Source organism: Pristiophorus japonicus, unplaced genomic scaffold (genome assembly GCF_044704955.1).
Source record: "Pristiophorus japonicus isolate sPriJap1 unplaced genomic scaffold, sPriJap1.hap1 HAP1_SCAFFOLD_1268, whole genome shotgun sequence".
NCBI lineage: Eukaryota > Metazoa > Chordata > Chondrichthyes > Pristiophoridae > Pristiophorus > Pristiophorus japonicus.
In genome coordinates, this window is record NW_027250934.1 from 24469 (window position 1) to 50497 (window position 26029).

At 52.7% G+C, this 26029-nt stretch overlaps 8 non-coding genes across 8 annotated transcripts; all 8 read left to right on the plus strand.

Moving 5' to 3' along the window:
• Window positions 1–1107: 1107 nt before the first annotated feature.
• Window positions 1108–1180, plus strand: trnat-agu (transfer RNA threonine (anticodon AGU)). The gene has a single exon. It is a non-coding gene; the product is annotated as a tRNA-Thr (tRNA).
• Window positions 1181–1619: 439 nt separating this feature from the next.
• trnat-agu (transfer RNA threonine (anticodon AGU)) lies at window positions 1620–1692 on the plus strand. The gene has a single exon. It is a non-coding gene; the product is annotated as a tRNA-Thr (tRNA).
• A 1190-nt stretch (window positions 1693–2882) lies between these two features.
• On the plus strand, window positions 2883–2955 carry trnat-agu (transfer RNA threonine (anticodon AGU)). Its single transcript has one exon. It is a non-coding gene; the product is annotated as a tRNA-Thr (tRNA).
• Window positions 2956–4849: 1894 nt separating this feature from the next.
• trnat-agu (transfer RNA threonine (anticodon AGU)) lies at window positions 4850–4922 on the plus strand. Its single transcript has one exon. It is a non-coding gene; the product is annotated as a tRNA-Thr (tRNA).
• A 6816-nt stretch (window positions 4923–11738) lies between these two features.
• Window positions 11739–11814, plus strand: trnat-ugu (transfer RNA threonine (anticodon UGU)). Its single transcript has one exon. It is a non-coding gene; the product is annotated as a tRNA-Thr (tRNA).
• A 6620-nt stretch (window positions 11815–18434) lies between these two features.
• Window positions 18435–18507, plus strand: trnak-uuu (transfer RNA lysine (anticodon UUU)). The gene has a single exon. It is a non-coding gene; the product is annotated as a tRNA-Lys (tRNA).
• Window positions 18508–20207: 1700 nt separating this feature from the next.
• On the plus strand, window positions 20208–20280 carry trnak-uuu (transfer RNA lysine (anticodon UUU)). The gene has a single exon. It is a non-coding gene; the product is annotated as a tRNA-Lys (tRNA).
• A 1105-nt stretch (window positions 20281–21385) lies between these two features.
• Window positions 21386–21458, plus strand: trnat-agu (transfer RNA threonine (anticodon AGU)). Its single transcript has one exon. It is a non-coding gene; the product is annotated as a tRNA-Thr (tRNA).
• The last annotated feature ends 4571 nt before the right edge of the window (window positions 21459–26029 follow it).

Genomic DNA, 26029 nt, shown 5'->3' on the forward strand with positions numbered 1-26029 from the left:
CCTTTCAGGTTCTCTCCCTCTCTCTCCCCTCCCCCTCTCTCTCTCACTCCTTCCCCCTCTCTCCCCTTAGCATCTCTTTCCGCTTCCTCCCTCTCTCTCCCATTCCCCCTCTCTCTCACTCCTTCCCCTTTCTCTCCCCTTCCGCTCTCTCCCATTACCCTCTTTCCCACTTCAACCCCTCTCTCTCCACCCCCTTCCACACTCTCTCTCTTCATCCCCTCCCTCTCTTTCCCTCTCTTCCTCGCTGTCTCCCCTTCCCTCTATCCCCACTCTCTCCCGTGCTGCTCTCCCTCTCCCCTTCCCTTGCTATCTCTCCCCTTCCCTCTCTCTCCCCTTCCCCCTCTCTCTCACTCCTTTCACTCTCTCTTTTCCCTTCCCCTCTCTTTCCTGCTCCTTCCCGGTCGTTCCCAGAGTTGGTGGCTTCATAGCTCAAGGGTTAGAGCTCTGGTGTTACAAACCAGGAGTTGTGAGTTCAGATCTCACTGGGACCTACTCAACATTAGCTCATTATTAAATTCACTGTCAATTAACAAGGGCTTTAATTATAATTATTAAACAGCTCCGAGACTGACCCTGGAACAACTGGCTCTCTTCTCGTCTCTCGAGCACTCTCTCCCTCCCTTCCACACACTCTGTCCCCTTCCTGTTCTACATCTTTTTACCCCGAGCTCCCTTTCCCCATCTTTCACTCATTCCCCTCGCCCTCCTTCCCCATCCCTCGCCTCACCCTCTCTCCTTCCCCTCTCGCTCCCCTTCCCTCTCTACTTTCATTCGCTCCCCACTCCTTCCCCTCACTCTCCTTCCTCGTCGATCTTCCTTCTCTCCCCAACCCTTCTGTCCACTAACCACTCCTTCACCCTCTCTCCCCTTCCCTCTCTCACTCCATCCCCTCTCTCCCTCTCTTCCACACACTCTCTCCCCTTACCCCCTCTTTCCTTTCCCCCTCTGTCTCTCCCTTCCCCTCTCTCTTCCTCCCTGTCGCCCCTTCCCGCTCTCTCTCACTCCTTCCCCTCTCTCTTTCCCCTTCACCCTCTCTCCCTCCTTCCACTCTCTCTTTTCCCTTCCCCTCTCTTTCCTGCTCCTTCTCCTGTCGTTCCCAATACAGGTGGCTCCATAGCTCAGGGGTTAGAGCACTGGTCTAGTAAACCAGGGGTCGTGAGTTCAAATCTCGCTGGGGCCTAATTTATTATTTAAATACCCGTCTCTCATTCCTCCCACTCTCTTCGCCCTTTTCCCTCCCTCCTGTCTCTTTCTTTTCCCTTTCCTTTCAGGTTCTCTCCCTCTCTCTCCCCTCCCCCTCTCTCTCTCACTCCTTCCCCCTCTCTCCCCTTAGCATATCTTTCCGCTTCCTCCCTCTCTCTCCCATTCCCCCTCTCTCTCACTCCTTCCCCTTTCTCTCCCCTTCCTGCTCTCCCCCTCCTCCTCTCTTTTCCTCTCTCCTCTCTCTCACTCCTTCCCCTCCCTCTCTCTCCCAAAGCACTCTCTCTTCCTCCATCTCACCTTCCCTCGCTCACTCCATCGGCACTCTCTCCCCTTCCCCCTCTCTCTCACTCCCTCCACTCTCTCTTTTCCCTTCCCCTATCTTTCCTGCTTCTTCCCCTGTCTTTACCCGAACAGGTGGCTCCGTAGCTCAGGGGTTAGAGCACTGGTCTAGTAAACCAGGGGTCGTGAGTTCAAATCTCACTGGGGCCTAATTTATTATTTAAATACCCGTCTCTCATTCCTCCCACTCTCTTCGCCCTTTTCCCTCCCTCCTGTCTCTTTCTTTTCCCTTTCCTTTCAGGTTCTCTCCCTCTCTCTCCCCTCCCCCTCTCTCTCTCACTCCTTCCCCCTCTCTCCCCTTAGCATCTCTTTCCGCTTCCTCCCTCTCTCTCCCATTCCCCCTCTCTCTCACTCCTTCCCCTTTCTCTCCCCTTCCGCTCTCTCCCATTACCCTCTTTCCCACTTCAACCCCTCTCTCTCCACCCCCTTCCACACTCTCTCTCTTCATCCCCTCCCTCTCTTTCCCTCTCTTCCTCGCTGTCTCCCCTTCCCTCTATCCCCACTCTCTCCCGTGCTGCTCTCCCTCTCCCCTTCCCTTGCTATCTCTCCCCTTCCCTCTCTCTCCCCTTCCCCCTCTCTCTCACTCCTTTCACTCTCTCTTTTCCCTTCCCCTCTCTTTCCTGCTCCTTCCCGGTCGTTCCCAGAGTTGGTGGCTTCATAGCTCAAGGGTTAGAGCTCTGGTGTTACAAACCAGGAGTTGTGAGTTCAGATCTCACTGGGGCCTACTCAACATTAGCTCATTGTTAAATTCACTGTCAATTAACAAGGGCTTTAATTATAATTATTAAACAGCTCCGAGACTGACCATGGAACAACTGGCTCTCTTCTCGTCTCTCGAGCACTCTCTCCCTCCCTTCCACACACTCTGTCCCCTTCCTGTTCTACATCTTTTTACCCCGAGCTCGCTTTCCCCATCTTTCACTCATTCCCCTCGCCCTCCTTCCCCATCCCTCGCCTCACCCTCTCTCCTTCCCCTCTCGCTCCCCTTCCCTCTCTACTTTCATTCGCTCCCCACTCCTTCCCCTCACTCTCCTTCCTCGTCGATCTTCCTTCTCTCCCCAACCCTTCTGTCCACTAACCACTCCTTCACCCTCTCTCCCCTTCCCTCTCTCACTCCATCCCCTCTCTCCCTCTCTTCCACACACTCTCTCCCCTTACCCCCTCTTTCCTTTCCCCCTCTGTCTCTCCCTTCCCCTCTCTCTTCCTCCCTGTCGCCCCTTCCCGCTCTCTCTCACTCCTTCCCCTCTCTCTTTCCCCTTCACCCTCTCTCCCTCCTTCCACTCTCTCTTTTCCCTTCCCCTCTCTTTCCTGCTCCTTCTCCTGTCGTTCCCAATACAGGTGGCTCCATAGCTCAGGGGTTAGAGCACTGGTCTAGTAAACCAGGGGTCGTGAGTTCAAGTCTCACTGGGGCCTACTCAAAATTAGCTCAGTATTGAAATTCACTGTCAATTAACAAGGGCTTTAATTATAAATATTAAACAGCTCCGAGACCAACCCTGCAACAACAGGCTCCCCTCACACCCAGCTGTGCAGTGTATTGGTGAGGCCGCACCTGGAGTACTGCGTGTAGTTTTGGTCACCTTCCTTCAGGAAGGATATACTAGCTTTGGACGGGGTACAGAGACGATTCACTTGGTTGACTCCGGAGATGAGGGGGTTACCTTATGATGATAGATTGAGTAGTCTGTGTCTTCACTTGTTGGAGTTCAGAAGGATGAGGTGTGATCTCATAGAAACATTTGAAATAATGAAATGGAGAGACAGGATAGAGGCAGAGAGGTTGTTTCCACTGGTCGGGGAGACTAGAACTCGGGGGCACAGCCTCAAATTACGGGGGAGCCAATTTAAAACCGAGTTGAGAAGGAATTTCTTCTCCCAGAGTGTTGTGGATCTGTGGAATTCTCTGCCCAAGGAAGCAGTTGAGGCTAGCTCATTCAATGCATTCAAGTCACAGATAGATAGATTTTTAACCAATAAGGGAATTAAGGGTTACGGGGAGCGGGCGGGTAAGTGGAGCTGAGACAACGGCCAGATCAGCCATGATCTTATTGAATGGCGGAGCAGGCTCGAGGGGCTAGATGGCCTGCTCCTGTTCCTAATTCTTATGTTCTTATGTTCCCCCTCTCCTCTTCGCGTCTCTCTTGCACTCTCTCTCCCCTTCCAAATCTCACTCTCCCTTCCCCATCACGTCCCGTTCTACAGCTTTTTACCCCTCTCTTCCTTTCCCACTCTCTCGCTTTCCCCATCTGTCACTCATTCCCTTCTCGCTCCTTCCCCCTCCCTTGGCTCACCCTCTCTCTCCCCTCCCCCTCTCTCTCTCACTCCTTCCCCCTCTCTCCCCTTAGCATCTCTTTCCGCTTCCTCCCTCTCTCTCCCATTCCCCCTCTCTCTCACTCCTTCCCCTTTCTCTCCCCTTCCGCTCTCTCCCATTACCCTCTTTCCCACTTCAACCCCTCTCTCTCCACCCCCTTCCACACTCTCTCTCTTCATCCCCTCCCTCTCTTTCCCTCTCTTCCTCGCTGTCTCCCCTTCCCTCTCTCTCACTCTATCCCCACTCTCTCCCGTGCCCCTCTCCCTCTCCCCTTCCCTTGCTATCTCTCCCCTTCTCTCTCTCTCCCCTTCCCCCTCTCTCTCACTCCTTTCACTCTCTCTTTTCCCTTCCCCTCTCTTTCCTGCTCCTTCCCAGTCTTTCCCAGAGTTGGTGGCTTCATAGCTCAAGGGTTAGAGCTCTGGTGTTACAAACCAGGAGTTGTGAGTTCAGATCTCCCTGGGGCCGACTTAAAATTAGCTCAGTATTAAATTCACTGTCAATTAACAAGGGCTTTAATTATAAATATTAAACAGCTCCGAGACTGACCCTGGAACAACTGGCTCTCTTCTCGTCTCTCGAGCACTCTCTCCCTCCCTTCCACACACCATGTCCCCTTCCTGTTCTACATCTTTTTACCCCTATCTCACTTTCCCCGTTTTTCACTCATTCCCTTCTCGCTCCTTCCCCCTCCCTTGCCTCACCCTCTCTCTCCCCTTCCCTCTCTACTTTCATTCGCTCCCCACTACTTCCCCTCTCTCTCCTTCCTCCTCTATCTTACTTCTCTCCCCAACCCCTCTGTCTGCTAACCACTCATTCCCCCTCTCTCCCCTTCCCTCTCTCACTCCATCCACTATCTCCCTCCCTTCCACACACTCTCTCCCCTTACCCCCTCTCTTCCTCCCTGTCTCCCCTTCCCCCTCTCTCTCACTTCTTCCAGTCTGTCTTTTCCCTTCCCCTCTCTTTCCTGCTCCTTCCCCTGTCTTTCCCAGAGCAAGTGGCTCCATAGTTCAGGGGTTAGAGCACTGGTCTAGTAAACCAGTGGTCGTGGGTTCAAATCTCACTGGGATTAGCTCAGTATTTAAATTCACGGTCAATTAACAAAGACTTTAATTATAAATATTAAACCAAGCCTGGAACAACAGGCTTTCCTGTTCTTGTCTCTCGCTCTCCTATCGCCTCCTTTTCCCTTCTCTCTCTCTCCATACATTCCCCATCACTACACATTCTGCCTCTTTTTACTCGTTCCCGCTCTCTCGCTTTCCCCGCTACTTTTCTCACTTATTCCCCTCTCTCTTCCCTTCCCCACTCTCTCACCTTCCCCACTCTCTTCCCTTCCTCACTCTCTCCCCTTCCCCTCTCTCTCCCCTTCCCCACTCTCTCTCCCCTTCCCCACTCTCTCCCCTTCCCCTCTCTCTCCCCTTCCCCACTCTCTGCCCTTCCCCTCTCTCTCCCCTTCCCCACTCTCTGCCCTTCCCCTCTCTCTCCCCTTCCCTTCTCTCTCCCCTTCCCCACTCTCTTCCCTTCACCTCTCTCTCCCCTTCCCCTCTCTCTCCCCTTCCCCAAACTCTCCCGTTCCCCTCCCACTCTTTCCCCTTCCCCCTCTCGCACACATCTTCCTCTCTCTCACCTGTTCCCTCTCTCTCCTCTACCCATTTTCTCCTCTCTCCCTCGCTCCTTCGCCCTCTCTCTCTCCTTCCCCCTCTCTCCTTCCCCTATCTCACCTCTTCCCCCTGTCTCTCTCCCCTTCCACCTTCTCTCTCCTTCACACTTCACTCTCTCCCCTTTCCCCTCTCTCTCTGCTTCCCCTCCCTCTCCCCTTCCCTCTCTGTCTCTCCACTTCCCCCCTCTCTCCCCTTCCACTGTCGCTCAAGCCTTCTCCTCTCCTTTTTAATTTTCTCCCCCACTCTCTCCTTCCCCTCCCCTGTCTCCACTCTTCTCACCCCCTCCCACCTCCCTTTCTTCCTTCCCTCGCTCTCGCTGTCCCCTTTCCCATCAGACTCTTCCCTCCCCCTCTTGCCCATTCCCCCCTCTCTCCCCTTCTCCCTCTATACCCACTCTATCCCCCTCTCTCCTCTACCCCCTCTCTCTCCCCTTCCCCTCCCTCTCTCCTCTTCCCCCTCTCTCACTCTTTCCACTCTCTCTTTTCCCTACCCCTCTCTTTCCTGCTCCTTCCCCTGTGTAAAGTCCTGTCCCCTCAGTACAGACTCACACGAGGCACATACTGAAGTCAAGGTCACTCAGAACGTACATCTTTATTACACAGCTCTCGAATGCCACACTTGCCTGAGACCTGTCCTTATTTTCCAGTCTGGGACAGGTATCCAGTATCTCCTGCAAGTGCACCCCTGGTGGTAAGGTAAGCTTGTGGTTACAGGTCATCTCTGGTTAAAGTCATGTATAGTATGGTAAGATACAGTTATGTACAGTAGTGTGAGATACATGACATCACCCTCCCCCAAGGTCTTATTGTCTTTATAGATTCAGTCTCTCAGGTGGTCTACGCTCTCGCGTGGAGTGTCTTAGTTGTGGTTCAGTTGTTTGCCTTGGTGCCTGTTGTTCTTTCAGTGTGATTGCTGGTATCTCGCCTGGGCTGTCTGTTGGGATTGCCCTTTCCTCAGGTTGTTCCCTCTGCCTGTCCATCAGGTGTGATGTGAGTTCCACATTGTAGTCTGCCTCTGGTTCTGCAGTGTTGTTGGTAAATCTACTTTTGACTTGGTCTACTTGCCTCCGGCAGGTTTGGCCATTGTCCATTTGTACTACCAGTAGCCTGTTTCCTTCCTTACCTGTTACTGTCCCTGCAAGCCATTTGGGACCCCTGCCATAGTTTAGCACAAACACTTTGTCCCCTATCTCATTCCATCTCCCCCTCGAATTTCTGTCATGGTACTCAGTCAGCTTACGGCGCTTTGCCTCAACGATTTCGTGCATGTCTGGAGGATTAATGAGAGCCTCCTTTTCATCAACAGTTGCGCGGGGGGGGGGGGATCTCAGTCAATGAGTGCGGACGAGATCTGTATGCCAGCAGCAGTCGCGACAGGCAACCCTTCAGCGTGGGACCTTCGATTTTAAGCATGCCTTGTTTAATGATTTGCACTGCTCTCTCCGCCTGGCCGTTGGAGGCTGGCTTGAACGGTGCCGTCTTGACATGATTATGCCGTGGTCAATTATAAAGTCTTGGAATTCTACGCTGGTGAAGCACGGACCATTGTCACTGACCAATATGTCAGGAATTCCGTGCGTTGCAAACATGATTGCGAGGCTCTCCACAGTGGTGAGGGTTGTGGTCGAGTTTAAAATGGTGCATTCGATCCACTTTGAAAATACATCTACAACTACGAGGAACATTTTGCCCATGAATGGGCCCACAAAATCTACGTGCACCCGCGACCACGCTTTAGTAGGCCAGGGGTTCAGTGGAGCCTCCCTGGGGGCATTGCTGAGTTGGGCACAAATGGTGTACCTTCGGACGCAGAGGTCCAAGTCCGCGTCAATACCAGGCCACCAGACGTGGGATCTGGCTATGGCCTTCAAGAGAATGATCCCCGGGTGCTCGCTGTGGAGCTCCCGGACAAATGCCTCTCCACCTCGCAGAGGCATGACTACTCGGCTGCCCCACATCAGGCAGTCTGCTTGTAGTGATAGCTCATGCATGCGCCTGTGAAAGGGTTTTAATTCCTCGGGGCAGACATCGTGAGCCTCTGCCCAGTCACCAGTTAGGACACATCTTTTTACTAAGGACAACGTGGGGTCGCTGGCTGTCCAGGCTCTGATTTGGCGAGCCGTCATGGGCGAACCTGTGGACTCAAAGGCATTGATTGCCATGAGTATCTCACAGTCCTGTTCATCAGACCTTTCCGTGGTCGCCAGGGGTAGCCTGCTGTGCGCGTCGGCACAGTTGTCTGTGCCTGGTCTGTGCCTTATGGTATAGTCGTAGGACGCCAGCATGAGTGCCCACCGTTGAATTCGCGCCGAGGCTTTGGCGTTTATTGCCTTGCTCTCGGATAGGAGGGACGTGAGGGGCTTGTGGTCGGTTTCTAATGTGAACTTGGCCCCGAAAAGATATTGGTGCATCTTTTTGACACCATACACACACGCGAGCGCCTCTTTCTCCACCATTCTGTACCCGCGCTCCGCCCGCAAAAGTGACCTGGAGGCATAAGCTCTGGGTTGTAATTTACCCGCACTATTGACATGTTGCAAAACACATCCGACCCCATACGCTGACGCATCGCATGTGAGAACTAGCTTTTTACCTGGATCAAAGAAAGCCAAAACACTGTTGGAACACAGAAGGTTGCGTGCCTTATTGAAGGCGCGTTCTTGGGCGTCCCCCCAAAACCAATCGCACCCCTTCCTGAGCAGCACGTGGAGAGGTTCCAGCAGTGTGCTTAAGTTCTGCATAAAGTTACCAAAGTAATTGAGTAGCCCAAGAAAGGCGTGCAGTTCTGAGACATTCCGGGGCCTGGGTGCCAGGCGAATTGCTTCTGTTTTGGACTCTGTTGGGCGGATTCCATCAGCGGCAATCCTTCTGCCCAAAAATTCAACCTCGGGCGCAAGAAACAGACACTTGGATTTCTTGACTCGTAGGCCTACCCGATCCAATCGACTTAGTACTTCCTCCAAATTACGGAGATGGGAGTCGGTGTCCCTGCCCGTGATAACTATGTCATCTTGAAATACAACCGTCCCCGGGATGGACTTGAGCAGACTTTCCATGTTGCGCTGGAATATGGCAGCTGCCGACCTGATGCCGAATGGGCATCGATTGTACATGAAAAGGCCTCGATGTGTGTTGATGGTGGTGAGTAGCTTGGACACCTCGATCAATTCTTGCGTCATATACGCAGATGTGAGGTCTAATTTTGAGAAAAGTTTACCTCCAGCTAATGTGGCAAATAAGTCCTCTACTCTGGGCAGCGGGTATTGGTCCTGTAGGGAGACTCTGTTTATGTTAGATTTGTCGACCCCACAGATTAGTACGGATCCATCAGGCTTCATGACGGGGATGATGGGACTTGCCCAGTCGCTAAATTCCACAGGTGATATAATGCCTTCCCGCAGAAACCTGTCTAGTTCGTGTTCAATCTTTTCCCTCATCACATAGGGCACAGCTCTGGCCTTGTGATGGACCGGTCTAGCATTCTGTCTGCTGTAGATTTTGACTTTAGTCCCTTTGAAGGTGCCCACACCTGGCTGAAAGAGGTGTTCAAATCGACTTAGAACTGTTGAGTAGGAGGTCCGTTCCTCTGACGACATGGCGTGAATATCACCCCATTTCCAGTTTAGTTTTGCCAGCCAGCTTCTCCCCAGCAGTGCTGGGAGATCTCCGGGGACAATTCACAGGGGAAGTCGGTTCACTGTCCCTTTGTGTGTGACTGAGAGCATGGCGCTGCCCGAGGACTGGTACGATTTCTTTGGTATAGGTCCTTAGTTTGGTGTCGGCCCTTGTGAGTTTTGGTCTGTCTCTTTTGTGCGGCCACAGCTGTTCAAATTGTTGAGCGCTCATGAGAGATTGACTCACTCCCGTAACCAGCTCCATGTTGACGGGTATCCCGTTGAGTAGGACCCTCATCATTATTGGAGGCGTCTTGTTGTAGGATCAGTGGCTATTGATCGTGTTGACCCGCTGTACCTCGGCGTCCCGGGTACTGTCCCCACCGTCTTCTGGTCCGCTTTCCGACCCTTCCGATTCGTATACCAGCCAAGCTGCCGTTTTTCTGCACATGCGGGCCAGATGTTCTGTATAGTTGCAGTTTCTGCAAACAGCATGCTGAAATTGACACCCCCTTGATGAGTGCCTTCCCCCACATCTCCAGCACAGACCGCTTCCATTGTTTCCAAAGGATGAGCTGCGTCTGGCTGATCTCTCTTGAGCTTCTCTCAGTCTGTAGTTGATTGCTCGCATTGTGGGTTGATGAGGTGTGAACGGCCGTTCATGTGGTCCTTGATGGCTTCTGGCGCTACTGCCTGCTGCTGAGGGCCTGCTCTCCTGCCTTTATCTGTGTGTGGGGGTACCGGCTTGTTTTGCGCTGTGAACCCCTTGTTCCGATGTTTCATTAGTTGTCGTACCTGCAGTGTAGATCAACCTCGTTTCTTCTTCTTCTGCCAAGTATGTCTGTGCAACCAGTGCTGCTGCCTCTAAGGTCAAGTTCTTGGTCTCTATGAGCTTTCGGAATATGCCTGCGTGGCCTATTCCTTCAATAAAAAAGTCTCTCAGTACTTCTCTCCTTAGTTCATCGGAGAAATCACATAAGCTAGCCAACCTCCGAAGTTCCGCCACGAAGTTGGGTATGCTCTGGCCTACACAGCATCATCTGTAGTTGTAGAACCTGTGTTTGGCCATGTGTGGGCTGCTCGCTGGCTTCAGGTGGTCTCTTACCAGCCAACTCTTCAAACGACTTGCTTGCTGGTTTCTCGGGTGCCAGCAGGTCCTTCATTAAAGCGTATGTTTTCGAGCCACAGCTGGTCAAGAGATGGGCTCTTCTCTTGTCTGCCGTATCATCGTCGAACCAGTCTTTGCTTACAAAGCTTTGCTGGGAGTCTTTCTATAACGTCCTCCCAATTGTCTCCCGCATTGTATTTCTCATCTGAGCCGTTGGTCGCCATTCTGTGGATTCTGTAATCCCGTAACTCGTCGCCACTGTAAAGTCCTGTCCCCGCAGTACAGATTCACACGAGGCACATACTGAAGTCAAGGTCACTCAGGACCTGCACCTTTATTACACAGCTCTCGAATGCCACACTTGCCTGAGACCTGTCCTTATATACCTGTCTGGGACAAGTATCCAGTGTCTCCTGCAAGTGCACCCCTGGTGGTAAGGTAAGCTTGTGGTTACAGGTCATTTCTGGTTACAGTCATGTATAGCATGGTAAGCTACAGTTATGTACAGTAGTGTGAGATACATAACAACCCTTCAGGAGTTAGAACATTGGTCTTGTAAACCAAAGGTTGTGAGTTCAAATCTCACGGGTGTCTAGTTTATTATTTAAATACCCGTCTTTCATTCCTCCCTCCTGTCTTTCTTTTCCCTTTCCTTTCAGGTTCTCACACCGTCTCTCCCTTTCTCCTCTCTGCCCTCGCTCTCTCTCTCTCTCTCTCCTTCCCCTTCCGCTCTCTCCCCTCCCCCTCTATCCCACGCCTTCCACACTCTCTCTCTCCATCCCCTTCCTCTCCTTCTCCACCTCCTTCTTTTCCTCGCTGTCTCCCCTTCCCTCTCTCTCACTCCTTCCACCCTCTCTTTTCCCTTCCCCTCTCTTTCCTGCTCTTTCCCCTGTGCTTCCCAGAATAGGTGGCTCCATAGCTCCGGGATTAGAGCACTGGTCTTGTAAAGCAGGGGTCGTGGTTTCAAATCTCACTGGGGCCAAATCAAAATTAGCTCAGTAATTAAATTGACCATCAATTAACGAGGGCTTTAATTATAAATATTAAACAGCTCCAAGACCGACCATAGAACAACAGGCTCTCCTCACACCCTTCCCCCTCTCGTCTTCTTGTCTCTCGTGCACTCTCTCTCTCCCTGACCCATTCGACATCTTTTTCCCCGTCCCTCACTCATTTCCCTCTCCCCCCCTTCCCCCTTCCCCCTCCCTTGCCTCACCCTCTCTCCTTTCATTCTTTCCTCACTCTTTCCCTCTCTCTCTCCTTCCCCCACTCTCTCCCCTTCCCCCTCTCTTTTCTCACTCCCATCTTCCCACTCTCCCGCTTTCCCTCTCTTTTCCTCTCTCCTCTCTCTTACTCCTTCCCCTCTTGCTCCCCTTCCCCTCCCTCTCTCACCCATACCCCTCTCTCTTCCTCCCTGACTCACCTTCCCTCTCTCCCTCCTTCCACTCTCCCTGTCTCGCTTCCCCTCTCTTTCCTGCTCATTCCCCTGTCATCTTTACAGCAGGTGGCTCCATAGCTCAGGGGTTAGAGCACTGGTCTTGTAAACCAGCGGTCGTGAGTTCAAATCTCACTGGCACCTACTCAAAATTAGTTTAGTATTTCAATATGCATCTGCTTTTTCACTTTTCCCTTTCCTTTCAGACTCTCCCCTTCCCCTCTTTTTCCCTCTCCTTGCCCTCCCTCCCCACACCCCTCCATTCTCTCTCTCCCCATCATAAAAGGTTTATAAAACAACATCACTTTGTTAACAGTACTTGTAGCAGCACTTGTGTGCTGAGAGATTTGCTTCGTATTGTCACTGGTGGCAATAAACGCCTGGGCTATCGCTATGGCCTCACTCAAGGTTGGGGTCTCTACAGTCAAACGTTTGCGAAGTACAGTTTCGTGGTCAATGCCAAGTACAAAGAACTCCTTGAGCATGTGCTCCAAATGTCCTTCAAAATTTGCAATGTCCTGCAAGGCCCCTTAGCTCGGTGACACAGCTTGTCACTTCCTGGCCTTCAGACCTCTTGTACGTGTAGAACCGATACCTCGCCATCAGAACGCTTTCCTTCGGGTTCCCATGCTCCCGGACCAGTGTGCACAACTCATCGTACGATTTCTCTGTGGGTTTCGCTGGAGCAAGCAGGTTTTTCATGATGCCATACGTTGGTGCCCTGCAAACGGTGAGGAGAATCGCCCTTCATTTGGCAGCGTTCGTTTCTCCTTCCATCTCGTTGGCCACGAAGTATTGGTCGAGTCGCTCCACGAAGGTTTCCCATTCATCTCCCTCCGAAATTTTCTCCAGGATGCCCACTGTTCTCTGCATCGTTGGGTTCGTCATCTGTATCTCGTCGCCAGTTGTTGTGTATGAATAAAGAGTCTGACCAGATACTGCGGGCTCAAAGCAGAGTGTGACCGTAGTCTTTTATTACAGGTCTCCAGAGTGCCTCTCCAGCCTGTTAGGCATCCTTAAGTACAGGTGCTCCCAAGGGATTGTGGGATCCCTTGGGACTCCAGGGAATGTGCCCTCTGGTGGTTACACAAGGTATTTATAGGTTTACATATAAATGACCCATTCTACATCTTTTTACCCCTCTCTCCCTTTCCCACCATCTTGCTTTCCCCGTCTCTCACTCATTCCCCTCTCTCACTCTCTCCCGTCTCCCTCGCCTCACCCTCTCACCTTACCCCCTCTCCCTCTCTCCCCTACCCACTCTCTCCACCCTCTCTCCCCTTCTCTCTCACCCCTCCCCCTTTCTCTATCCATCCCCCTGTCTCTCTTTCCCCTCCCTCTCTCTCGTCTTCCCCCTCTCTCTCACTCCTTCCACTCTCTCTTTTCCCTTCCCCTCTCTTTCCTGCTCCTTCCCCTGATTTTCTAAAAGCAGGTGGCTCCATAGCTAGGGATTAGAGCGCTGGTCTAGTAAACCAGCGGGTCGTGAGATCCAATCTTACTGGGGCCTACTCAAAATTAATTCAGTATTTAAGTTCACTGTCAATTAACGAAGGATTTAATTTTAAATATTAAACAGCTCTGAGACCGACCCGGGAACAAAAGTCTGTGCTGTTCCTCTTTCCTGCTCTCTAGCTTTCCCCGCTACTTTTCTCACTCTCCCCTTTCCCCTCTCCCTCCCCTTCCACTGTCGCTCATGCATTCTCCTCTTCCTTTTCATTTTCTCCTAACTCTCTCCCTCCCCTCCCCTGTCTCCACTCTTCTCGGCCCCCTCCCTCCTCCCTTTGTCTCCTTACCTCGCTCTCGCTCTCCCCTTTCCCCTCAGACTCTCCCCCTCCCCCTTTGGCCCATTCCCCCCTCTCTCACTTTCTCCCTGCCCCCCCTCCCCCCTCTCTCCCCTTCCTGCTCTTAAACACGCGTTACCCTCTCTCTCACTCCTACCCCTCTCTCCCATTCGCCACTCTCTCACTCTTTCGCCGCTCTCTCACTCCTTCGCAGCTCTCTCACTGTCCCCCTTCCTCCCTCTCTTTTCCCTCTCCGCCTCTCGCTCTCCCCCTGCCCTCTCTCTTCCTTCCTGTCCCCAGGGATTGTGAGTTCAAATCTCACTGGGGCCTACTCAAAATTAGTTCAGTATTTAAATTCACTGTCAATTAACAAGGGCTTTAATTATAAATATTAAACAGCTCCGAGACCGACCCTGGAACAACAGGCTCCCCTCACACCCTTTCCACTCTCCTCTTCTTGTCTCTCTCACACTCTCTCTCCCCTTCCAAATCTCTCTCTCCCTTCCCCATCATGACCCGTTCGACATCTTTTTACCCCTCTCTTCCTTTCCCACTATTTCGCTTTCCTTGTCTCTCACTCATTCCCCTCTCCCCCCTTCCCCATCCCTCACCTCACCCTCTCTCCTTCCCCCTCTCTCCTTCCCTTCTCTACTTTCATTCTTTCCTCACTCCTTCCCTCTCTCTGCCCCGCCCCCTCTCTTTTCCTCTCTCCTCACTCTTACTCCTTCTGCTCTTGCTCCCCTTTCCGTCCCTCTCTCTCCCATACCCGTCTCTCTTCCTCCTGTCTCACCTTCCCTCTCTCACTCCATCCGCTCTCTCCCCTTCCCCCTCTCTCACTCGTCCACTCTCTCTTTTCCCTTCCCCCTCTCTTTCCTGTTCTATCCCCTGTCTTGCCCCGAACAGGTGGCTCCATAGCTCAGGGGTTAGAGCACTGATCTTGTAATCCAGTGTCTGTGGGTTCAAATCTCACTCGTGCCAATTTAGTATTTAAATACTTGTGTGTTATTCCTCCCACCCTTTCCCCTTTTCTTTCAGGTTCTCCCCCTCTATGCCCTCCCCCTCTCTCTCTCTCACTCCTTCCCCCTCTCTCCCCTTAACATCTCTTTCCCCTTCCTTCCTTTCTCTCCTCCTCTCTCTCACTCTCTATTCCCTCCCTCCACTCTCTCTCCTTTCCCTTTCCTTTCAGATTCTTCCCTTCTCCCTCTCTCTCCCCTTCCCCTCTCTTTCCGTTCCCCATCTCTCTCCCCTTCCACCCTCTATTTCCCCCTTCCCTCTTTCCTACTCCTTCCCTTCTCTCGCTCCCTCCTACATTCTACATTCTCCCCACCTCCCTATCTCTCCTTCCCCTCCCTGTCTCCCCTTCCCCCTCTCTCACTCCTTTCCCTCTCTTCCCTTCCCCTTCACTTCTCTCCCCTCCCCTTGTCTCACTCCCCTTCTGCTCCCTCCTCTTCTTCATTCTTTCTCACTCCTTCCCCCTTTCTTCCCTTAACCTCTCTTTGCCCGTCCCTCTCTCTCACCCCGTCCCTCTATCTTTCTCCTAATCTATCCTTCCCTCTCTCTCTCACTCCTTCACCACTCTCTCCCGTTCCTCCACCTCTCTCTCCCCTTCCCCTCTCTCTCACACCTTCCACCCTCACTCTCCCCTTCCCCTCTCTCTGCCTCCCTGTCTCCCTTCCCCTCACTTTCCTGCTCCTTCCCCTGTTTGCCTTACAGCAGGTAGCTCCATAGCTCATGCGTTAAAGCACTGGTCTTGTAAACCAGACGTCGTGAGTTCAAATCTCACTGGGGCCTACTCAAAGTTAGTTTAGTATTTAAATATGCATCTCTCTCTTCTGCCTATGCCCTTTCGCTCTCCCTCCTTACTTTCTCTTTCCTTTCAGACTCTCTCATTCTTTCTCTCTCCCATTCCCTTCTTTTTCCCTTTCCTTGCCCCCCTCCCCACACCCCTCCACTCTCTCTCTCCCCTTCATAAAAGATTTATAAAGCAACATCACTTTGTTCACAGTACTTGTAGCAGCACTTGTGTGCTGAGAGATTTGCTTAGTATTGTCACTGGTGGCAATAAACGCCTGGGCTATCGCTATGGCCTTACTCAAGGTTGGGGTCTCTACAGTCAAAAGTTTGCGAAGTATAGTTTCGTGGCCAATGCCAAGTATAAAGAAGTCTTTGAGCATGTGCTCCAAATGTCCTTCAAAATTTGCAATGTCCTGCAAGGCCCCTTAGCTTGGTGACATAGCTTGCCACTTCCTGGCCTTCAGACCTCTTGTACTTGTAGAACCGATACCTCGCCATCAGAACGCTTTCCTTCGGTTCCGATGCTCCCGGACCAGTGTGCACAACTCATCGTACGATTTCTCTGTGGGTTTCGCTGGAGCAAGCAGGTTTTTCATGAGGCCATACGTTGGTGCCCTGCAAACGGTGAGGAGAATCGCCCTTCGTTTGGCAGCGTTCGTTTCTCCTTCTATTTCGTTGGCCACGAAGTATTGGTCGAGTCGCTCCACGAAGGTTTCCCAATCATCTCCCTCCAAAAATTTCTCCAGGATGCCCACTGTTCTCTGCATCGTTGTGTTTGTCATCTGTATCTCGTCACCCATTGTTATGTATAAATAAAGAGTCTGACCAGATATTGCGGGCTCAAAGCAAAGTATGACCTTAGTCTTTTATTGCAGGTCTCCAGACTGCCTCTCCAGCCTGTGAGGCCTCCTTAAGTACATGTGCTCCGAAGGGATTGTGGGAGCCCTTGGAACTCCAGGAAATGAGCCCTCTGGTGGTTACACAAGGTATTTACAGGTTTACATATATAACAACGATCATGAACCGTTCTATATCATTTTATCCCTCTCTCCCTTTCCCACCATCTTGCTTTCCCCGTCTCTCACTCATTCCCCTCTCTCACTCTCTTCCGTCTCCCTCGCCTCACCCTCTCACCTTCCCCCCTCTCCCTCTCTCCCCTACCCACTCTCTCCACCCTCTCTCCCCTTCCTCTTTATCTCCCCATCCCCCTGTCTCTCTTTCCCCTTCCTCTCTCTCTCTCTCCTTCCACCTCTCTTTCCCCTTCCCCCTCTCTCTCACTCCTTCCACTCTCTCTTTTCCCTTCCCCTCTCTTTCCTGCTCCTTCTCGGATCTTCGCCAGCAAAAGTGGCTCCATAGCTTAGGGGTTAGAGCCCTGGATTCGTAAACTAGGTGTTGTGAGTTCAAATTGCACTGGGGCCGATTCAAAAATTGTTTAAATTCATTTTCAATTGACAAGGGCTTTAATTGTAAATATTAAACAACTCTGAGACTGACCCAAGATCAAAAGGCTTTCCTGTTCTTGTCTCTCGCCCCTATCGTCCCCTGACCTACCCTTTCCCTCTCTCCCTACTTTCCCCATCACTACACACTCTGCCTCTTTTTACTCGTTCCCGCTCTCTCGTTTTCCCCACTACTTTTCTCACTCATTCCACTCTCTCCCCTTCCCCACTCTTTCCCCTTCCCCACTCTCTCCCCTTCCCCTCTCTCTCCCCTTCCCCACTCTCTCCCCTTCCCCACTCTCTCCCCTTCCCCTCTCTCTCCCCTTCCCCATTCTCTCCCCTTCCCCATTCTGTCCCCTTCCGCACTCTCTCCCTTTCCCCACTCTCTCCCCTTCCCCACTCTCTCCCCTTCCCCTCTCTCTCCCCTTCCCCACTCTCTCCCCTTCCCCACTCTCTCCCCTTCCCTCTCTCCCCTCTCTCCCCTTCTACATCTTTTTACCCCTCTCTCCCTTTCCCACTATCTCCCTTTCCCACTATCTCCCTTTCCCCGTCTCTCACTCATTCCCCTCTTCCTCTTTCCCCTCCCTCGCCTCACCCTCTCTCCTTCCCCTTTCTCCTTCCCCTCTCTACTTTCATTCTTTCCTCACTCCTTCCCTCTCTCTCCCCCTCCCCTCTCTTTTCTCCTTCCCCTCTCACTCCCGTCTTCCTGCTCTGCCCCTCCCCCTCTCTTTTCCTCTCTCCTCTCTCTTACTCTTTCCCCTCTTGCTCCCTTTCCCCTCCCTCTCTCTCCCATACCCCTTTCTCTTCCTCCCTGTCTCACCTTCCCTCTCTCCATCCGCTCACTCTCCCCTTCCCCTCTCTCTTACACTCCTTCCACTCTCTCTTTTTCCTTCCCCTCTCTTTCCTGCTCCTTCCCCTATTTGTTTCTAAACAGGCGGCTCCATAGCTGAGAGGTTAGAGCAATCGTCTCGTAAACCAGGGGTTGTGAGTTCAAATTTCACTGGCCTACTCAAATTTAGCTCAGTATGTCAATTAACAAGGGCTTTAATTACAAATATCAAACAGCTCCGTGAGCGACCCTGGATCAACAGGCTCTCGTCTCGATTGCACTTTCTCTCAATCAAAATCGCTCTCCGCCTTCCACATTCTACATCTTTTTACCCCTCTCTCCCTTTCCCGCTATCGCTTTCCCCATCACTCACTCATTCCCCTCTCTCCCCTTCCCCCTCCCTCCTCTCACCCTCTTCCCTTCCCCTCTCCACTATCATACTTTATTCACTCCTTCCCCTCTCTCTCCTTCCTCCTCTATCTTGCCCCTCACTCCACTTCTCTTTTCCTCTCTCCTCTCTCTCACTCCTTCCCCTCCTCCGCCCCTTCTCCTCCCACTCTCTCTTTTCCCTTCCCCCTCCTTCCCCTTTCTCTCCCCTTAAGCTCTCTCCCCTCCCTCTCTCTCCCACTCTCTCTCCCTCCCTTCCACACTCTCGCTCCATCCCCTCCCTCTCTTTCCCCACATCCTTCTCTTCCTCGCTGTCTTCCCTTCCATCTCTCTCACTCCATCCCACTCTCTCCCCTTCCCCTCTCTCCCCTTGTCCCCTCTCTCTCACTCCTTCTACTCTCTCACCTCTTCCCCTCCCTTCTCTCTCTCTCCTTCCACTCTCTCACCCCTTCCCCCTCTCTCTCACTCCTTCCACTCTCTCTTTTCCCTTCCTCTCTCTTTCCTGCTCCTTCCCCTGTCTTTCCGAGCGTAGGTGGCTCCATAGCTCAAGGGTTAGAGCACTGGTCTTTTAAACCCGTGGGCATGGGTTCAAATCTTACTGGGGCCGACTCAAAATTAGCTCAGTATTTAAATTTGCTGTTAATTAACAAAGGATTTAATTATAAATATGAAACAGCTCTCAGACCGACTCTGGAACAACAGGCTCATCTCCCTTCGTCATCACGACCCGTTCTAAATCTTTTTCCCGCTATCTTGCTTTCCCCGTCTCTCCCTAATTCCCCTCTCCCCCTTCCCCTTCCCCCTCCCTCACCACACCCTCTTTCTCATCCCCCCTCTCTCCCCTTACTCGCTATCCTTCCCCCTCTCTCTTCCTTCCCCTCACACTCCACTTCCCTTCTCTCTACCCGGCTCCTTCTCTCTCCCCTTCCCTCTATCACTCTCCCCGTCTTCCCCTCATTCCCCTCTCCCCGCCTTCTCCCTCCCTCCCCTCTCTCTTCCCTTCCCCACTCTCTCCCCTTCCCCTGCCTCTTGTTCCCCTTTCCCCCTCTCGCTCACTCCTTCCACTCTCTCTCTTTCCCCTTTTCCCTTTTCCCTCCCTCCTGTCTTTCTCTTTTCCCTTTCCTTTAAGGTTTTCCCCCTCTCTCTCCCCTCCCCCTCTCACTCCTTCCCCCTCTAACCTCTCTCTCCCCTTCCCCTCTCTCTTTCTCCCAGTCTCCCCTTCCTCCCTTCTCTCCCACTCCTTCCCTTCTCTCTCCCCACCCTTCCACACACTCTATCTCTCTCCATCCCCTCCCTCTCTTTCCCCACCTCACTCTTTTCCTCGCTGTCTCCCCTTCCCTCTCTCTCATTCTATCCCCTTCCCCTCTCTGCCCTCCCCCTCTCTCTCTCACTCCTTCTCCCTCTCTCCTCTTAACCTCTCTCTCCCCTTTCCCTTTCTCCCAGTCTCCCCTTCCTTTCTTCTCTCTCACTCATTCCCCACTCTCTCCCCACCCACTCTCTCCCACTCTCTCCCCACCCTTCCACATTCTCTCTCTCTCCATCCCCTCCCTCTCTTTCCCCGCCTCCCTCTCTTCCTCGCTGTCTCCCCTTCCCCTCTCTCTCACTCCTTTCACTCTCTCTTCTCCCTTCCCCTCCCTTTCCTGCTCCTTCCCCTATCTTTCTCAAAGCAGTTGGCTCCATAGCTCAGGGGTTAGAGCACTGGTCTAGTAAACCAGGGTTGTGGGATCAAATTCCACTGCGGCCTACTCAAAATTCGCTGTCAATTAACAAGGGCTTTAATTATAAATGTTAAACAGCTCTGAGACTGACCCTTTAGCAACTCTCCGCTCTCCTCTTCTCATCTCTGTTATACTTTCTCTCCATCGAAATATCCCTCTCCCTTTCCCACGATCTCACTCTCCTTCCTTGTCTATCTTATTCTATTCCCAACCCCTCTGTCTGCTAACCACTCCTTCCACCTCTCTCACTCCATTCACTCCCTTCCACACACTCTCCCCTTCCCCTGCATCTCTCTCTTTCCCCTATTCCCTTGTCCCTCCCTCTTGTCTTTCTCTTTTGCCTTTCCTTTCAGGTTTTCCCCCTCTCGCTCCCCTCCCCCTCTCTCTCTCCCCTCCCCCTCTCTCTCACTCCTTCCCCCTCTAACCTCACTCTCCTCTTCCCCTCTCTCTTCCTCCCTGTCTCCCCCTCCCCCTCTCGCTCCCCTCCCCCTCTCTCTCACCCCTTCCCCTCTCTCTCTCACTCCTTCCACTCTCTCTTTTCCCTTCCTCTCTCTTTCCTGCTCCGTCCCCTGTCGTTCTGAGAGTAGGTGGCTCCATAGCTCAGGGGTTAGAGCACTGGTCTTTTAAACCCGTGGGCATGGGTTCAAATCTTACTGGGGCCGACTCAAAATTAGCTCAGTATTTAAATTTGCTGTTAATTAACAAAGGATTTAATTATAAGTATGAAACAGCTCTCAGACCGACTCTGGAACAACAGGCTCATCTCTCTTACACTCTATCTCCCTTCCCCATCACGACCCGTTCTAAATCTTTTTCCCGCTATCTTGCTTTCCCTGTCTCTCCCTCATTCCCCTCTCCCCCTTCCCCCTCCCTCACCACACCCTCTTTCTCATTCCCCCTCTCTCCCCTTACTCTCTATCCTTCCCCCTCTCTCTCCCTTCCCCTCACACTCCCCTTCCCTTCTCTCTACCCGGCTCCTTCACTCTCCCCTTCCCTCTCTCACTCTCCCCGTCTTCCCCTCATTCACCTCTCACCGCCTTCTCCCTCCCTCCCCTCTCTCTTCCCTTCCCCACTCTCTCCCCTTCCCCTGCTTCTTGTTCCCCTTTCCCCCTCTCGCTCACTCCTTCCACTCTCTCTCTTTCCCCTTTTCCCTTTTCCCTCCCTCCTGTCTTTCTCTTTTCCCTTTCCTTTCAGGTTTTCCCTCTCTCTCTCCCCTCCCCCTCTCACTCCTTCCCCCTCTAACCTCTCTCTCCCCTTCCCCTCTCTCTTTCTCCCAGTCTCCCCTTCCTCCCTTCTCTCCCACTCCTTCCCTTCTCTCTCCCCACCCTTCCACACACTCTATCTCTCTCCATCCCCTCCCTCTCTTTCCCCACCTCACCCTTTTCCTCGCTGTCTCCCCTTCCCTCTCTCTCATTCTATCCCCTTCCCCTCTCTGCCCTCCCCCTCTCTCTCTCACTCCTTCCCCCTCTCTCCTCTTAACCTCTCTCTCCCCTTCCCCTTTCTCTTTCTTCCAGTCTCCCCTTCCTTTCTTCTCTCTCACTCATTCCCCACTCTCTCCCCACCCACTCTCTCCCCTCCCCCTCTCTCCCACTCCTTCCCCTCTCTCCCCACCCTTCCACATTCTCTCTCTCTCCATCCCCTCCCTCTCTTTCCCCGCCTCCCTCTCTTCCTCGCTGTCTCCCCTTCCCCTCTCTCTCACTCCTTTCACTCTCTCTTCTCCCTTTCCCTCCCTTTCCTGCTCCTTCCCCTATCTTTCTCAAAGCAGTTGGCTCCATAGCTCAGGGGTTAGAGCACTGGTCTAGTAAACCAGGAGTTGTGGGTTCAAATCTCACTGGGGCCTACTCAAAATTCACTGTCAATAAACAAGGACTTTAATTATAAATATTAAACAGCTCTCAGACCGATCCGAAAACAAAAGTCTCTCCTGTTCTTGCCTTTCGCCCCCTGACCCAGCCATCCTGCTTTCCCCATCACCGCACATTCTGCCACTCTTTACCGCTCTCTCGCTTTCCCTGTTTCTCTTTATCACTCATTCCCCTCATCCCTTCCCCACTCTCTCCCCTTCCCCATTCTCTTCCCTTCCCCTCTCTCTCCCGTTCCCCTCCCTCTCTCTCCCCTACCCCCTCCCTCTCTCCCCTTTCCTCTCTCTCTCCTTCCACCTCTCTCTCCCCTTCCCCCTCACTCTCTCCCCTTCCCCCACTCTCTCCCTTCCCCCTCCCTCTCTCCCCTTCCCCCTCTCTCTCCCATTCCCCCACTATCTCCCCTTCCCCCTCTCTCTCCCCTTCCACTGTCACTCACTCCTTCCCCTCTCCCTTTTCATTTTCTCCCCCACTCTCTCCTTCCCCTCGGCTGTCTCCACTCTTCTCACCCCCCTCCCACCTCCCTTTCTCTCCTTCCCTCGCTCTCACTCTCCCCTTTCCCATCAGACTCTCCCCCTCCCCCTCTGGCCCATTCCCACCTCTCTCCCTTTCTGCTCCCCCCTCTCTCCCTTCTCCCTCTCTCCCATTCACCGCTCTCTCACTCCTTCGTCGCTCTCTCACTCCTTCGCCACTCTCTCCCCATCCCCTCCCTCTCTTTCCCCTCTCTGCCTCTCTCTCTCCCCTTCCCCTCTCTCTTCTTCCCTGTCTCCAGGGATCGTGGGTTCAAATCTCACTGGGGCCTGCTCAAAATTAGCTCAGTATTTAAATTCACCGTCAATTAACAAGGGCTTTAATTATAAATATTAAACAGCTCCGAGACCGACCCTGGAACAACAGGCTCCCCTCACACCCTTCCCCCTCTTATCTTCTCGTCTCTCTTACACTCTCTCTCGCCTTCCAAATCTCTCTCTCCCTTCCCCATCACGCCCCATTCTACATCTTTTTACCCCCCTCTCCCTTTCCCACTATCTCGCTTTCCCGTCTATCACTCATTCCCCTCTCCCCCCTTTCCCCCTCCCTCACCACACCCTCTTTCTAATTCCCCCTCTCTCCCCTCATTCTCTATTCTTCCCCCTCTCTCTCCCTTCCCCTCACACTCCCCTTCCCCTCTCTCGACTCGGCTCCCTCTCTCTTCCCTTCCCTCTCTCACTCTCCCCGTCTGTCACTCATTCCCCTCTCCCTGCCTTCCCCCTCCCTCCCCTCACGCTCTCCCCTTCCCCCTCTCTCTCCCCTTCCCCACTCTCTCCCCTTCCCCCTCTCTCTCCCCTTCCTCCCTTCTCTCCCACTCCTTCCCTTCTCTCTCCCCACCATTCCACACACTCTCTCTCTCTGCATCCCCTCCCTCTCTTTCCCCAGCTCCCTCTCTTCCTCGCTGTCTCCCTTCCCCTCTCTCTCTCTCTTCCCTTCCCCCTCTCTCTCACTCCTTCCACTCTCTCTTTTCCCTTCCCCTATCTTTCCTGCTCATTCCCCTGTCTTTCCCAAAACAGGTGGCTCCATACGTCAGGGGTTAGTGCACTGGTCATCTAAACCAGGGGTCGTGGGTTCAAATCTCAGTGAGACTTACACAAAATTAGCTCAGTATTTAAATTCACCGTCATTTAACAAGGGATTTAATTATAAATATTAGACAGCTCCGAGACTGACCCTGGAACAAAAGGTTTCCCTGTTCTTGTCCCTTTCCCTCTCTCCCTGCTTTCCCCATCATTACATATTCTGCCTCTTTTTACTCGTTCCCGATCTCTCGTTTTCCTCGCTACATTTCTCACTCATTCCCCTCTCTCTTCCCTTCCCCTCTCTTTCCTTCCCCACTCTCTCCCCTTCCCCACTCTCTCCCCTCTCTCCCCTTCTCTCCTCTTCCCCACTCTCTCTCCCCTTCCCCACTCTCTCCCCTTCCCCTCTCTCTCCCCTTCTCCTCTCTCTCCTCTCCCCCCTTCCCCACTCTCTCCCCCCTTCCCCACTCACCCACTCTCTCCCCTTACCCACTCTCTCACCTTCCCCACTCTCTCCTCTTCCCCACTCTCTCTCCCCTTCCCCACTCTCTCCCCTTCCCCACTCTCTCCCCTTACCCACTCTCTCACCTTCCCCACTCTCTCACCTTCCCCACTCTCTCACCTTCCCCACTCTCTCACCTTTCCCTCCTCTCTCTCACTCTCTCTCACTCTCTCTTCCCTCCCTCCTCTCTCTCTCCTTTCCCTTTCCTTTCAGATTCTCCCCTTCCCCACTCTCTCCCCTTACCCACTCTCTCACCTTCCCCACTCTCTCACCTTCCCCACTCTCTCACCTTTCCCTCCTCTCTCTCACTCTCTCTTCCCTCCCTCCTCTCTCTCTCCTTTCCCTTTCCTTTCAGATTCTTCCCTTCTCCCTCTCTCTACCCTTCCCCTCTCTTTCCGTACCCCATCTCTCTCCCCTTCCCCTTCCTCTCTCCTACTCCTTCCCTTCTCTTCCCTTCCCCTTCACTTCTCTCCCCTCCCCCTGTCCTCTCTCTTCTTCTTCACTCTTTCTAACTCCTTCCCCCTCTCTTCCCTTCACCTCTCTTTCCCCGTCCCTCTCTCTCCCCTGCCCCTCTCTCTTTCTCCCAATCTACCCTTCCCTCTCTCTCTAACTCCTTCACCACTCTTTCCCATTCCTCCATCTCTCTCTCCCCTTCTCCTCTCTCTCACTCCTTCCACTCTCGCTCTCCCCTTCCCCTCTCTCTGCCTCCCTGTCGCCCCTTCCCCTCTCTTTCCTGCACCTTCCCCTGGCTTCACTATAGCAGGTGACTCCATAGCTCAGGGGTTAGAGAACTGGGGTCGTGAATTCTAATCTCACTGGTGCCTACCCAAAATTAGTTTGGTATTTAAATATGCATCTCTCATTTCTGGCATTCTCTTCTGCCTTCTCACTTTTCCCTTTCCTTTCAGACTGCCCCCTTCTCTCTCTCGCTCACTCTCTCTTTCCTTGCCTCCCTCCTCCTCCTCCTCCTCCACTCTCCCTCTCCCTCTCCCCCCATCATAAAAGGTTAATAAAACAACATCACCTTGTTCGCAGCACTTGTGTGCTGAGAGATTTGCTTCGTATTGTCACTGGTAGCAATAAACGCCTGGGCTATCGCTATGGCCTTACTCAAGGTTGGGGTCTCTGCAGTCAAAAGTTTGCGAAGTACAGTTTCGTGCCCAATGCCAAGTACAAATAAGTCCTTGAGCATGTGCTCAAAATTTGCAATGTCCTGCAAGGCCCCTTAGCTCAGCGACATAGGTTGTCACTTCCTGGCCTTCAGACCTCTTGTACGTGTAGAACCGATACCTCACCATCAGAACGCTTTCCTTCGGGTTCCGATGCTCCCGGACCAGTGTGCACAACTCATCGTACGATTTATCTGTGGATTTCGCTGGAGCAAGCAGGTTTTTCATGAGGCCATACGTTGGTGCCCTGCAAACGGTGAGGAGAATCGTCCTTCGTTTGGCAATGTTCATTTCTCCTTCCATCTCGTTGGCCACGAAGTATTGGTCAAGTCGCTCCACGAAGGTTTCCCAATCATCTCCCGCCGAAAATTTCTCCAGGATGCCCACTGTTCTCTGCATCGTTGGGTATGTCATCTGTATCTCGTCGCCAGTTGTTATGTATGAATAAAGAGTCTGACCAGATACTGCGGGCTCAAAGCAAAGTGTGACCTTAGTCTTTTATTACAGGTCTCCAGAGTGCCTCTCCAGCCTGTGAGGCCTCCTTAAGTACAGGTGCTCCCAAGGGACTGTTGGATCCCTTGGGACTCCAGGGGATGAGCCCTCTGGTGGTTACACAAAGTATTTACAGGTTTACATATATAACACCCATCATGACCCGTTCTATATCTTTTTACCCCTCTCTCCCTTTCCCACCATCTTGCTTTCCCCGTCTCTCACTCATTCCCCTCTCTCACTCTCTCCCGTCTCCCTCGCCTCACCCTTTCACCTTCCCCCTCTCCCTCTCTCTCCTACTCACTCTCTCCACCCTCTCTCCCCTTCTCTCTCTCCCCTCCCCCTTTCTCTCCCCATCCCCCTGTCTCTTTTTTCCCTTCCCTCTCTCTCTCCTTCCCCCTCTCTCTCCCCTTCCCTCTCTCTCTCACTCCCTCAACTCTCTCTTTTCCCTTCCCCTCTCTTTCCTACTCCTTTCCATGTCAGCTACTGCAAATGTGGCTTAGTAGTTCTGAGTTAGAGCACTAGACTTATAAACCATTGGTTGTGAGCTCCAATCTTACTGGGGCCTACTCAAAATTAGCTCAGTATTTAAATTCACCGTCAATTAACAAGGGCTTCAATTATAAATATTTAACAGTTCCAAGACTGACCATGCAACAACAGGCTCGTCTCTCTTGCACTCTCTCTCCCCTTCCAAAGCCCTCTCTGCCTTCCCCATCACGACCCGTTCTACATCTTTTTACCCCGTCTTTCACTCATTCCCCTCTGCCCCCTTTCCACTCGATCGCCTCACCCTCTCTCCTTCCCCCTCACTCCCATTCCCCTCTCTCTCCCCTTCC